This window comes from Castanea sativa, chromosome 5, assembly GCF_040712315.1.
Source record: "Castanea sativa cultivar Marrone di Chiusa Pesio chromosome 5, ASM4071231v1".
Taxonomy (NCBI): domain Eukaryota; kingdom Viridiplantae; phylum Streptophyta; class Magnoliopsida; order Fagales; family Fagaceae; genus Castanea; species Castanea sativa.
In genome coordinates, this window is record NC_134017.1 from 47,343,531 (window position 1) to 47,356,357 (window position 12,827).

Below are 12,827 nucleotides of genomic sequence, written 5' to 3' on the forward strand. Positions count from 1 at the left end.
TGCCCAATTGTTGTCTATTATGCAATGCTTATCATCTTTGGATCTAATCATGGGACCAAATACAGAAATGTTAGGATTAGTGCCCTTAAATCCTATTGTATGATGCTATGTATGATATTAAATATGACATTATGTATGACTTAATATTATAATTAATAAAGTTGTTTTATTATTATCTAAAAATAAAGGTAACATGAATATTGGGACATTATCATATAGTCCACGAGATGCATAATATGTGATTTATGTGAAAAGTCACAGAAGATATGAATCACAAGTTCTTTGTAAACTTAGAATTATAGTTCCCTGTCAGTGATAAAATTGGGTACTTCATCTGAAAAGACTATAACATATCAACTAAAATGATTTGTCTTGATCATGGAAGTGGAGACTTCTAGTTGATATGTTGATATGTTTTAAGAGTTAAGACATATTGAACTGGACCGCTGTGAAATTTATTTTTCTCCTAACAACTGTCAAATGAATAATAAACTCATAACTTCTATTTACATGAACTCTTAATCCTGAGAAGATAATAGACTTAATCATAAAGTGTAGGTTGCTTTGATATATCAAGAGTGAAGTCTAAAGTCACGATCAAAACATCAGTATGTTGGACAGCCACATTTAGTGTTGATGGAACATATATTCTCAAGATGGAATATATAGTCCCTTAGCAGAGATATAAAATATTCCCTTGAGATAAGTTTAATGAGTTTGGTTATTCAGAGTGTTAGGCCTAACCACTTTAGGAAGGAGTTACTAAAGTATATATTTATGATATTGGATTTCATAAATATATGATGAATAACATAAAGAATTAAACCAGGTACTCAAGGATTAAGATGTAGTAATTTACAAAGTGGCAGTCTACATTCATAACTTGGTATTACTACGAATATTTTATGAAGGGATTGCATGCATAATAAATTCTTGGGATATAATTTATAAATAAGGCCTAGAGTGCAACTATATTTAAATAGTGGTATTAAATATAGTTAATGGTAACTTTGGACCTGTCAAGAGTTGACAAAAAAGCCCAAGACCCATTGGAGCTAGTGTCTTATTGGTCTCTTTTGGTCTCACTCCAAGCTACTCACTTAAGCCCAATTGGAAAGGCCCAAAAGGCCAGCTCAATTAAATAATTAGTTAAATACGAAGAGAGAAACATACAGAATTTTGTAAGAAGTATGAGACACTATTGTGAAATGGTGTATGTGTGAGTGTATGCCACTCTCTCTAATTCTCCATTGGAAACTAATTGAGAGACCACACTTCTTGGGCGTTAGTGGAATTAGAGTGAAAATTAAAAGTGTTTACAAGTGCTTTTGATCTTTGTTTTGAAATTCACCGCTTCAAGGTATACTCTCTTATGCTTGAATTCTGAAACTTACATAGAGTGCATGTTAGCATTTGCGAATGAAGTAGATCTGTTAATTTTTCGCTGCGTATGTTTTGTATGAGATACAAATATGTATTTATCCAACAAGAAATATATATATATATATATATATATATATATATATATATATATATATATTATGTTTTTCACCTTGTGTGTTTGTAGATACCGTATTTTTTCCCCCCTTCGATTTGCATGCTAGAGTCCAAAAATTTCAAAAATATCAAATTTTCACCAAGAGACTGTGGGAACATCTAGATTGGCTTGGTACAACCTATTCGGGCATCGGAGCAGTCAAAGTGTCATTTTAGGTCCAAATGGCCATGATCAACCTAGTGTTGACTAAAAGTCAAAATTGGTCAAAACCACCTCAAAACAACATTTTTATGTTTTTACATCAAACCTAAGGTTACCAAAGATTTTTGTCAAATTTAACCGAGTTTGACTCTTGTGAGCGACCTTAAAACCTAATTTTGATATGACCATCAGAATGGGTTGGAAACCAACTTCATTGTAAAGAGCATTGAATTCCCTTTCCAATGACTGCTCATGGGTTAAAATTGGAGTAAAAATGGTCGACATATCATCAAAATAGTGCCAAGCGCGTTAGCTCACTTCCCAAGGCCAAAACTATAGATCTGATTGATGGATTTTCATTTTTGTTAGTGTTCTAGAAACTAGACATCCATACCTTTCTAGGGTTACCAAGATCAGCTTAATCAAGGTCCGGAAAGGCCTCCGAATAAGCAATCGAAGTTAGGCAGGAAAAAGACAAAATTGTTGACATCAGCATACTTGACTCGGTGCACCTTAAAAGGCCGCTGACCCAACCCAATGCACCTTCAAGGGCCGCCGAGCCTGGAGAATAGTGCCAAGCAGTATAAACACCCCCATACCCCCTAGATTTATGCTCTGTTTATTTCAAAGTAAAATATTTTCAGGAAAATATTTTCACATTTTACTGTGTTTGTTTTGTAGTAAAATAAATGGTCAAATGTAAAATATTTGCAGTCAAAGGTAAAATCAAAGCAAAACTTTGTAAAATATTTTACGATTAAAACAGAGGTAAAACATTTTACACTTGCTCTCCATCTCTTAGTCACGATACTTTCTTCCCCTCTCTCACTCTCATCTCTTCTCTCCCACAACCCAGCCAGTCACTCAGCCTCATCACCCTCCATCTCTTGGTTCATCTCTCCCCCTCCATATTTTGTTGGTGCAACTCATCAGCGGCTCCACCATCGTTGACGCAACCAGTTCTTAGGTTTGATTTCTTGGTTTGCAGCGTCAATCGAGTTTCTGCCACTGGGTTTCTATGTTGATCTGGGTTCTACCATTGGGCCTTAGCCGCATGGTTTTTTTTTGCTAAAAACTGTGAAAGACCACCTGAGTTTGCTGGGTTTCAATCTTGCTGGGTTTCTACCAATATCAAGTTCTTTTTTTTTTTTTGGTAGCTAATTTGAGTTTGGGTGAGTTTGTAGAGAAATTCGAATTTAGGTGAGTTTGTAGAGAAATTTTATAATTTGGGTTTAATAATTTTTGCTTTGATTCATGGCTGTGCTTTGACTGAAATTAGAGAATTTGAGTTTGACTTGTTCAGAATTTTGAGTTTGGGTTTTTCATGATTGAAGGAAAATTTTCATTTTACATGTTGGCAACCAAACACAGTAGAAGGAAAATATTTTCAATAAAATATTTTACATGTAAAATATTTTACATTTGAAAATATTTTACTTTAAAACAAATGGAGAGTTAAAGAAAAAGGATTTTAGGCATTTTGGAACATTTTTGGGCAGTCTCTCTCTCTCTCTCCAAAACACACGCAAAAAACTTTGATTCTCACTTTTCCCAAAAATCAAGAGGTAGTGTTCTTGCTCCCATCTTTCTCTCCTTGGTCTTGGTACCTTGGATTTGAGATTTAGGGGTGTAGATGTAGCTTTTAGCTACTATCTACACCCATTTAATTTCATAGCCTTGTTTATTGCTTTATTTTGCTCTAATATTTTTATAGCTTTTCCTAGCATATCTCTTGCTTTATCTTGCTTCTTAGCATGTTTTATAGTTTTCTTAGCATATGTATTTACTTTCTAACATGTTTTATTGCTTTGATATTGTTGGCCTAGCCTTCTCGAGCAAGGATATGTCTAAAATTTGTATTTGTGCTATTTGTCATGCTTATGTTCTTCTTGACATGTTTAGATCTACATGTTTATGTGCTTTAAGCTTGTTTGGATGCTATGCCTAGTCCTTTTATAGCTTTATATCTATTTCTTTTTCCTCTTTCTTAGGCTTTGGATTTTGGGTAGGATGTAGATCTAGATCTAATGGTCTCGGCGTACATTCATATGCCCAATGGTTTGGATAAGTTCCCTTATGCATGTTTATGCTTTGTTTGCTTCTTCTTTTCATGTGTTTATGTTTGGATCCATGCTTGTTTGCTTAGATCTAGGCCTTTGACATGTTCTTATTTGTTTTGCCTTAGTGGGTTTGTTGCTTGTTGGTCTTTGGGGCCACTTGCTTGTTTGGTTGCACCCGTCTCCTTTGGTGGCTTGTTTGGATGCAACCATGTTTGGGAGTACATCGTCGTGGTGTTTGGCTTCCTTACTGCCTGCCTTTCTCTCCTTTGCATAGCTTTGCATGTTAGGGTTTCCCATGTTAGCCTTTCTATGTGCCTTATAACATGTTTAGCTCTCCCCTTACTAGTAAAACACGAAAACACGAGCAATTTATGAAAAATTTTAACATGACATGGTGGGTACAACAAGGGTATAGCACCTTAAATGAAGTATTTGTGCTTCCTAGATGACACTTGAGGTGACGGAATGTGCTTAGTGCAACTTCACTTTCACATAAAACCATTACTGATATCTCGTTTATTATAGGGAAATGTTAACGGGTGTCTTAAATGCATTGTTGTAAAAAATATTTATAGGAAATGAAAAAAGCAACTGATTTTTTAGATAAATTTTTTTATTTTTCATGAAAAAGTAGTATCAAAACTTTCTTAAAATAATCTATTAACAAATGCCTTAAGAGAACCCATTAAACAAACCCTTTAACATATACTTCATCCGTCCTAAATTGTTAAGTCCTCTTGTCTATTTTGGGATGTCCTAATATGTAGTCTTACTTGAAAAGTATATAAGCTAATTACCCTACTGACCCTTTACTTTAATTAAAAAGTCAATACTCCTCTTTCAATAAAGTTTAAATTAAGAAGTGTAATTTTGGAAAGTTGTATCTTTTTACTTAAAAATCAATGCATTAAATGATGTTAATTTAAAAGGTTGAATTTACTAAATAAACTCAACAAAATTGGAAGGAATCAGTAATAATTATATCCTCTCTCTTTTTTTTTAAAAAGAAAAGTACTAATTATAACCTACCACCTTTAGAAAAACAAATTAATAAATTTATTATGGACATAGACTTAATATAAATTATATGAGGCCTCTTTTATTTTTTTACGGCGGTCAAAATTCAAATTTGACCAAGCTCCAACTCTAAGAGCATCCACACCAATTCTTTTATAGTCTTCTATAATACAAAAAATTCTTCATTTTACACATTTTGGTACAAAAAACACCCACATCAGTGGGTGTAAAACTGGGTAAAATCTTGCAAATCTATCCACGAGCTACAGTAACCGTGTAAATATACCTGACTACTGTAGCTCGTTCATCCAATATTTTATTGTTTTCCATTCGCTCCTTTTTTCTCTCTCTTCTCCGTGCTTAACAAACTCAGTTCTCTCCTCATCTTCTTCTCTTTCCTCAAATGCACACAAACACATCCACACAGACAAATCAACAGAGATACACTTGCTCAAAAAAAAAAACACACAGAGACTGATTGGAGCTAGGGAGATCTTAGATGGGTCTGACCAAGATGGGTCTTGCCTGATCAGAGCTAGGGAGATCTCGGATAGGTTTGACCGAGATGGGTCTTGCCTAATCGGAGCCTGATCGGAGCTAGGGAGATTGGTCGGTGCTTATGGATCGGAGCTAGGGAGAGACCGAGACCACGAACACCACGTTCCACATGATGTCCAGAGCCACCATGGGCTTCGAGTGTTTCCAGTCGACCCTGCGCTCCTCCAGCTGCCGTGTCGCCGTCTCCCGCACCAGCATGGACAGGCAGCGACGCCCCATGGTGCGGCCTAGGAGCAAGGCCTGAGTGGTGGATCGTGGGTTAGCGATGTCGGAGCTGCCTTGTCGTGGGTCTAATCTGGTCGATTCTAATCGTGATCGAGAGCGATGGGTAGAGATGAGTAGAGAGTGGGTAGAGATATGGGTACACAGAGAGAGCAAAAAATCAGGAAAAAAATGTGTAGAGAGAGAGCGTGCATGTATTATTAAAGGGGTGGTTGAGGGAAATAATAAAAAATGTGAGAAAATTGATTATTTAATTAAAAGATGCAGTAGAATAGATGAACTGATGTGGGTGTTTTGTAAAAGTGGATGTGTAAAATAGAAAAAGTAGGGTTTTAATGTAAAATGAATGTGTAAAATGAAAGAACTGATGTGGATGCTCTAATGCGGTAATGCCTGAATCCTTGCCACCATCTTGATTCACCAGAAATGGAACAATTTTATTTTCCAAAAATGGCAAGTCGTTGTTTTAAAGTTAAAAATGTGGAGTGTTCTTTGAAAAATAAAATGATGGCAAAAACTCCTCATTCTGCTTGATCCTCCTTACCCAGCTCTGCCTTGCATGGATTTTCCTGATCCAAAGAAGTGACGAACAGTGAAGAGTTTTGCTTACCTCGCCTCATCTTGCCTTGCACCTTTCTTGAATGTTTTTTTCTTTGTTATATATTTAAATTATTTATACATAATTTTATTCTTTGTTATACATATGTTATTTACAATATATTTTTTTTTATATACTCTATTATCATCCCAAAAACACTTAATTTCTCTCTTTTTTATCGCTCACATGACTATCCTGCTCTCTCATTTCATCTATACCTTAATAATGTCAAAATTACTACCTCATTAGGGATGGACAAATACCTCTAGTTCGCCGTAGCCCCAACTTGCCAGTTCTCGCCATATGCGGGTTTCCTTGCCTCAAAGAGGCGATGGGACACCCCTAATCCACTCCACCATGCCCTCCCACAATTCCATCCCATAAAATAAAGTTTTATTTCCTCTATCAAAACAAAATTTGCATTTTATATACAAAGGTTGTCATTTTTTCTCTCTAAATTATTTAGAGAAAGTTAAGGGGCATAATAAAATTTCACAACATTTTTATGATACTTTTATTTTGAGTTGTGGCGAGTTTATGTGTGTGAGTTGTGGGTCATTCTACTGTACCCCCTCTTTTTTCGGGGGGTACGATACCCACTTAGATCTGGACCATAGAATTTACACATTTTAATCCTGACTGTTCATCTACTTTTAATGGAAAACCAGTAATCAGTTAGGCAGTTAATGTATAAAAGCAAGAAACACAGAGACAAACAAACAACAGTCTCTTGATTTTTTTTTTCTCACGTTCTTATCTCTCAAATTGAAAACCTAGCGGGTGTTCTTCTTCTTCTTCTTTTACTTCAAAACACTAAAATATGCACTCTGCAATGCTTGGCTTCCACCACCAATGGCCGTAGAGAGAAAACCACAAGAATTGCTACCAGTACAGGTATTTTTAAACAACAAAAAATGTGTTAAATATTATTTAGGTTTTTTGTTATTTTTGGTTAACTGTAATACATTTAGCTATTTGGGTTATTGGTTTTAAATCCAAAATAATTGAAAGGGTTTTTTCAGTATTGGTTTGATGGCTTTCTTATGAATCAATAGTTTAGGATAAGATAGTGCTAGATTTATCTGCTCATAAGATAATTGCAATTTAACCAATCCATGAAGTTGAGTAATGATAGTTTGTGAAACAATGTTTTCTTTTTTATTCAATGACTTGATGGTTATGCTACTACCTGTGCAGTACTATCTGAAGGCAACTTTTGGTTTTGACAAAAATGAGTTCTCATAAATTCTGATACTTGTGGGATTCGGTTCAATTATTTCACAGGTGAAGTGTATTATAGGGCAAAAGTTCCCTTTTATTTACTTAATGTATTGATATACCCTTATACTAAAGATGTGAATAATTCTTTAGCCATCAATCAAGGTAGCGTATCAATATCTACTAGTATGTTATTTTGTTATCTACTTGGCTAGCATAGGCCACAGTTTTTCTCTAAATCCTCTACTTGGTTGCTTTAAAGTTATCAAAATAAGAATTCTTCCGGTTTGTGTTGTAATAGTTGTTAATTTGTCTTCTGCATAGAAAACAATGCTAAGGCATCGTGGTTATAAAAATGAAACAATTCTTAGGGTTGTATTCTGTTTTATTGTTTTCCCTCTTAATGAGCACAATATATTTTATATTTGAAAAGTTTTAATTAAGAAGTTTATTTTATGATTTTTGGAATTGAGTGTACTATGCCTCTTAATACTCAATTTTAAATAGCTTATAATCCTTTTAAAGTCTTTGAAGATAAGATAAAATTCAGCTTATAATCCTAATAGCTTAATACTCAATTCTTTCACAAAATAATATTCAATGTGGTTATTCAGTTCACCTTTTAATTGTAATGGTCTTTAAATTTTTCCTGTCAAATTACATGTAGACTTATGCCATTATTTCAAGAGCATCAAGCTCAAACGATTAGGTTTGGAAAATACCTATGATCCCATTACCTACAGTTCTGCATTCGATAGTTCTTGATATTCTTTCTGGAAAATTATGATTTCCACCACACAAAAAAAAAAAAAAAATCTACTCTTACTGCCAATATAAAGAAAGACCTAGTTTCTGTATTCTCGATATTGTCATATGTAGAGTGAGGCTGCTTAATTAGATAACGTTGTTTGAGGAAAGCTAATGCTATCATCTCATATGTCACACTACTCATCTAGACCTGGATGTTTTCTACTTCATTTGATTGAACTTTGAACTTAGTTGGGAAAAATCAGGTAGATTCATCAACATGTGTTCAATACGAATCAAGTCAGCATGATATAGTAGTGAGTTTTGAGTTTAAAGTGGCGGCTTTCTTGGCAAATTGGTCCAATCATTTTTCTCTTTTGATTTTTTTATCTATGTTTATCGAATGAAATTGCTACATTCACTTGACTGATAGAGAATTTCAAGAGTACGCCAAACGAAAAAGAAATAAAAGTAGATATGGGATTCTCTTGTATCAAAATAACTTGTTCTGTGTTGCGTTACTTCTTGAGTTAAATAAATTACAAAGCACTTGAACTGTGGTCACTCCATTGACATGCATGCTCAATTGTTTGTGCAGGGAAAAGCGCAAGGATTTGTGGCTGGTGTGGAATCATTATCAAGTTTGTTATCACCGCTTGTAATGAATCCATTGACTTCTGAGTGGACTAACTCATCTTTTGTTTAGTGAGTGTTAGAATCAATTCATATGTATTGCTAACAAGTTAAATTGTTGTTTTAGAGGATGACATTGAATCACCATTGATAAGTGAGAGTAGGTTGTTTGTCCCAAGCTGATATAAATATTTGGGGTCTCTGCATAGAGCAATGTTGAAGTTGTATTAGAGCAAATAAGCTTCCAATGTGTTTATCCCTTAGAAAGTTCTCTTAAACTTTATGCACGCTTGAACTGCAGAGGATGACACTGAAGCTTCACCTCCAAGTGAGATAGTTCATTGTTGTTTTTCCTAAGCATTTTGTTATAGCTTTTATAGGTGGTGATGTTATATTTGGCATCCCTAAAAGTGATATGCTTTCATGCACTCAATGGAGCTTTAGATTAAATGTTATGGTCTATCTCAACACCATGTAACGATGCAAGAGTTATCATTAGATTATTGTATTGGTTTCTTTATATTAGTTCCGAAAGAATCATGTCAAATCTATAGCATTTTTGGTAAACATTTAAGCATATATTAAAGGTTTATGGGTGGTTTCATCAAAGCCCATTGTGCTCAAAAGTTGTGTGAGGTCATGAATCATCTTTTATAACCTTTTGATTTAATTTCTTACGTTTTCTTAAGATTATATTTTGGTATAGAATGATGAAACATATTTTGACCCATTTGCCCTTTAATTTTATTATTAAAAAAAAATCTAAAGCATTTCTCTAACTCTAAGACGACAATAATGATATTTTGGAACTTATACAAAATCACAGTCATTGGTTTTATTAAGTGAGCGTTTGGATAGTTGATGCATTTCAACGTTTTATGTTTTTTGTTTTGTTTTTTTTTTTTTTTGGGACCAGTGCCTAGTGCACTATTCATGGGACATGAACAGTGCATCAAGGCATATGAACAGTGTTTTTTCGTGTGAACAGTAATTGTAAATTATTTTTTTATTGTTTTTATTTTTCAACAAAATAAGCGATATTCAAACGCACCCTAACATTGATAAAAAATGACAATTTGAGACATCCATGCCAAAGAGTCGCTTGGAAAGGTAGAGAGAATGAGAGACTAATAGACACACTAAGACTCTTCATACAATCCAATATTTTTTTTCTATCAAAATACAAATTTCAAATTTCAAAATATTTTATATTATCTCAAAAGCAAAGAGGGAAGAAAGGAATGACATCTCAAATTTTTGTGGTGAGTTTCATAAGCAGCCAGGAATGACATCTCAAGTATGGCATTTTATTTTGGAAGCATAATGTAATCGTGTTATTGATGATGACAGGTTACGTGACTCATACCAGATGCTTGGCAAAAAAAGTGTGAAAAAATAAAAATAAAAAATTAGTAGAAGTTAATAATCAAACTTTTTTTAGATTTTAAAAAAATTATTAATAGAGTGTTAATTGGAATATAATTTTAATTAATTGGGGGTATTTTGGTCATTTTTATGTTTCAAGGTTATTTCAGTCATTTTCTCATTTTTAGGATCATTTCAGTTATTTTTTTAGTTTTATTTCGGTCATTTTTTAAGTTTCTAAGGGTATTTCAAACATTCTCTAGGTAATGGGGGCAATAAGATCATTTTTTTTGTTCCAAGGGTATTTTAGTCATTTTTTAGGTTTCAATGTCATTTTTTCGGTTTTGAGGATATTTCGGTAATTTTAGAGTTAATTAGGGGTATTTTGGTCATTTTTTAGGTTTCAAGGGTATTTCAATCTTCTCTAAAGTTTACGGAGTCATTTCGGTCACATGTGATGTTGGTACTATCTAATGTGACGATGAAACTATCAAATGTGAGTAAAAATCAAAATACCACTGAACGTGAGAAAAATACGGTCAAATATGATGTTAGTACTGCTCAATGTGATAATGAAATTATCAAATGTGAGAAAAAAAAAAAAAGGAACTATTAAATGTGACAAAAGAATAGTTACATGTGATGTTAGTACTGCCTAATTTGAGAATGGTACTATCATATGTGAGAAAAAAAATACGAATACAATCGAATGTGGCAAAAGTATGGTCAAATACGATGCTAGTATTACCCAATGTGACAATGGAACTATCGAATGTGAGAAAAAAAAAAAAAAAAAAAAAAAAGGAAATCATTGAATGTGACAAACATACAGTCACATGTGATGTTGGTAATGCCCAATGTGACAATGGAACTGTCAGATGTGAGGAAAAAATTGAAGTACCATCGAATGTGAGAAATGTACAATAAAATGTGATGTTGATACTACCCAATGTGACAATGAAACCATCAAATGTGAGGAAAAAAAATAAGGAAACCACTAAATGTGACAAAAGTACAGTCATATGTGATGTTGGTATTGCACAACGTGACAATAGAATTGTCAAATGCGAGGAAAAAATTGAAGTACCATCGAAGGTGAGAAATGTACGATCAAATGTGATGATGATACTACCCAATGTGATAATGGAACCATCAAATGTGAGAAGAAAAAAATAAGGGAACCACTGAATTTGACAAAAGTACAGTCACATGTGATGTTAGTACTGCACAATGTGAGGATGATACCATCAAATGCGAAAAAAATAAAGGAACCACCAAATTTGACAAAAGTATAGTCACATGTGATGTTGGTATCGCATAATATGAGGATGGTACCATCAAATGCGAAAAAAAAATAAAGAAACCACCTAATTTGACAAAAGTACAATCACATATAATGTTGGTACTACACAATGTGAAAATGATACCATCAAATTTGAGAAAAAAAATAAGGGAACCACCGAATGTGACAAAATTATAGTCATATGTGATGTTGATACTACACAATGTGAAAATGGTACTATCAAATGTGAGAAAAAATAAGTGAACCATTGAATGTGACAAAAGTATAATTACATAGATGTTGGTACTACACAATGTGAGGATGGTACCATCAAATGTGGAAAAAAAAAAAAAAGAACTACCGAATGTGACAAAAGTACAGTTATATGTGATGTTGGTACTATACAATGTGAAAATGGTACCATTGAATGTGAGGAAAAAAAAAAAGGGATCTACGGAATATGAAAAAAGTACAGTCACATGTCATAATAGTACTACATAATGTGAGGATGGTACCATCAAATATGATCTTTTGATAACTTAGTATAGCAGGTTGCCTACTAGTGAGTACCTTACCAAAAAAAAAGGTACCCTAGAATTACTCTCTCTCTCTCTCTCTCTCTCTCTCTCTCTCTCTCTCTCTCTCTCTCTCTCTCTCTCTCTCTCTCTCTCTCTCTCTCTCTATATATATATATATATGTGTGTGTGTGTGTGTGTGTGTGTGTGTGTATTTTGATATATGGTGAGTTGACAATGTAACTTTTTGTGAGATTTCATTGTATCCATAGAATGACTCATCAATTATTAATACCTAGATTTAGTTGTTAAAAAGAATCTTTTAGTCATTTTTTCCATTCAAATTTGTGCCTTTGATAAAAAGTCTGGTAAAGAACAAAGAAGTACTACCCCCAAAGTGCGCTAAATTATATAGGGTCTGTTTGTTAGTGTTGTTTAAACAACAAAATAACAATTTTCTTTATTTAAACAACATAACACATATTTTCACAACATTTTTTCACCCATACGTATTTTTATAATATTTAAATAACGTTACTAAAATAACATTATCAAACGACCCCATAATGTCTATGGCCTAAATTTAGGCTGCTCTCCTAGCCTTCGATTTTATTCTCTTCTACTGAAATGATTTACTCTAGAAAAATAAAACGAGAGAGAGAGAGAGAGAGAGAGAGAGTATGCCATCACATGAAAAACATAAAACTATAGCTAGACCGATAAAATAAACAAATGACTTATTACCATAACATGCTAGAACTTTAGGATGGCCAACTCAAATGAATCTGTCAATTGAATTGATCTAATGATTTCCAAATCTGCTAATCGACATCAGGAAAGGGAAAATTAATGCTAGGAAGACCCACAAAAATCACCTTAATAGCCTAAAACCAAAAATGTCCATACAACAAAT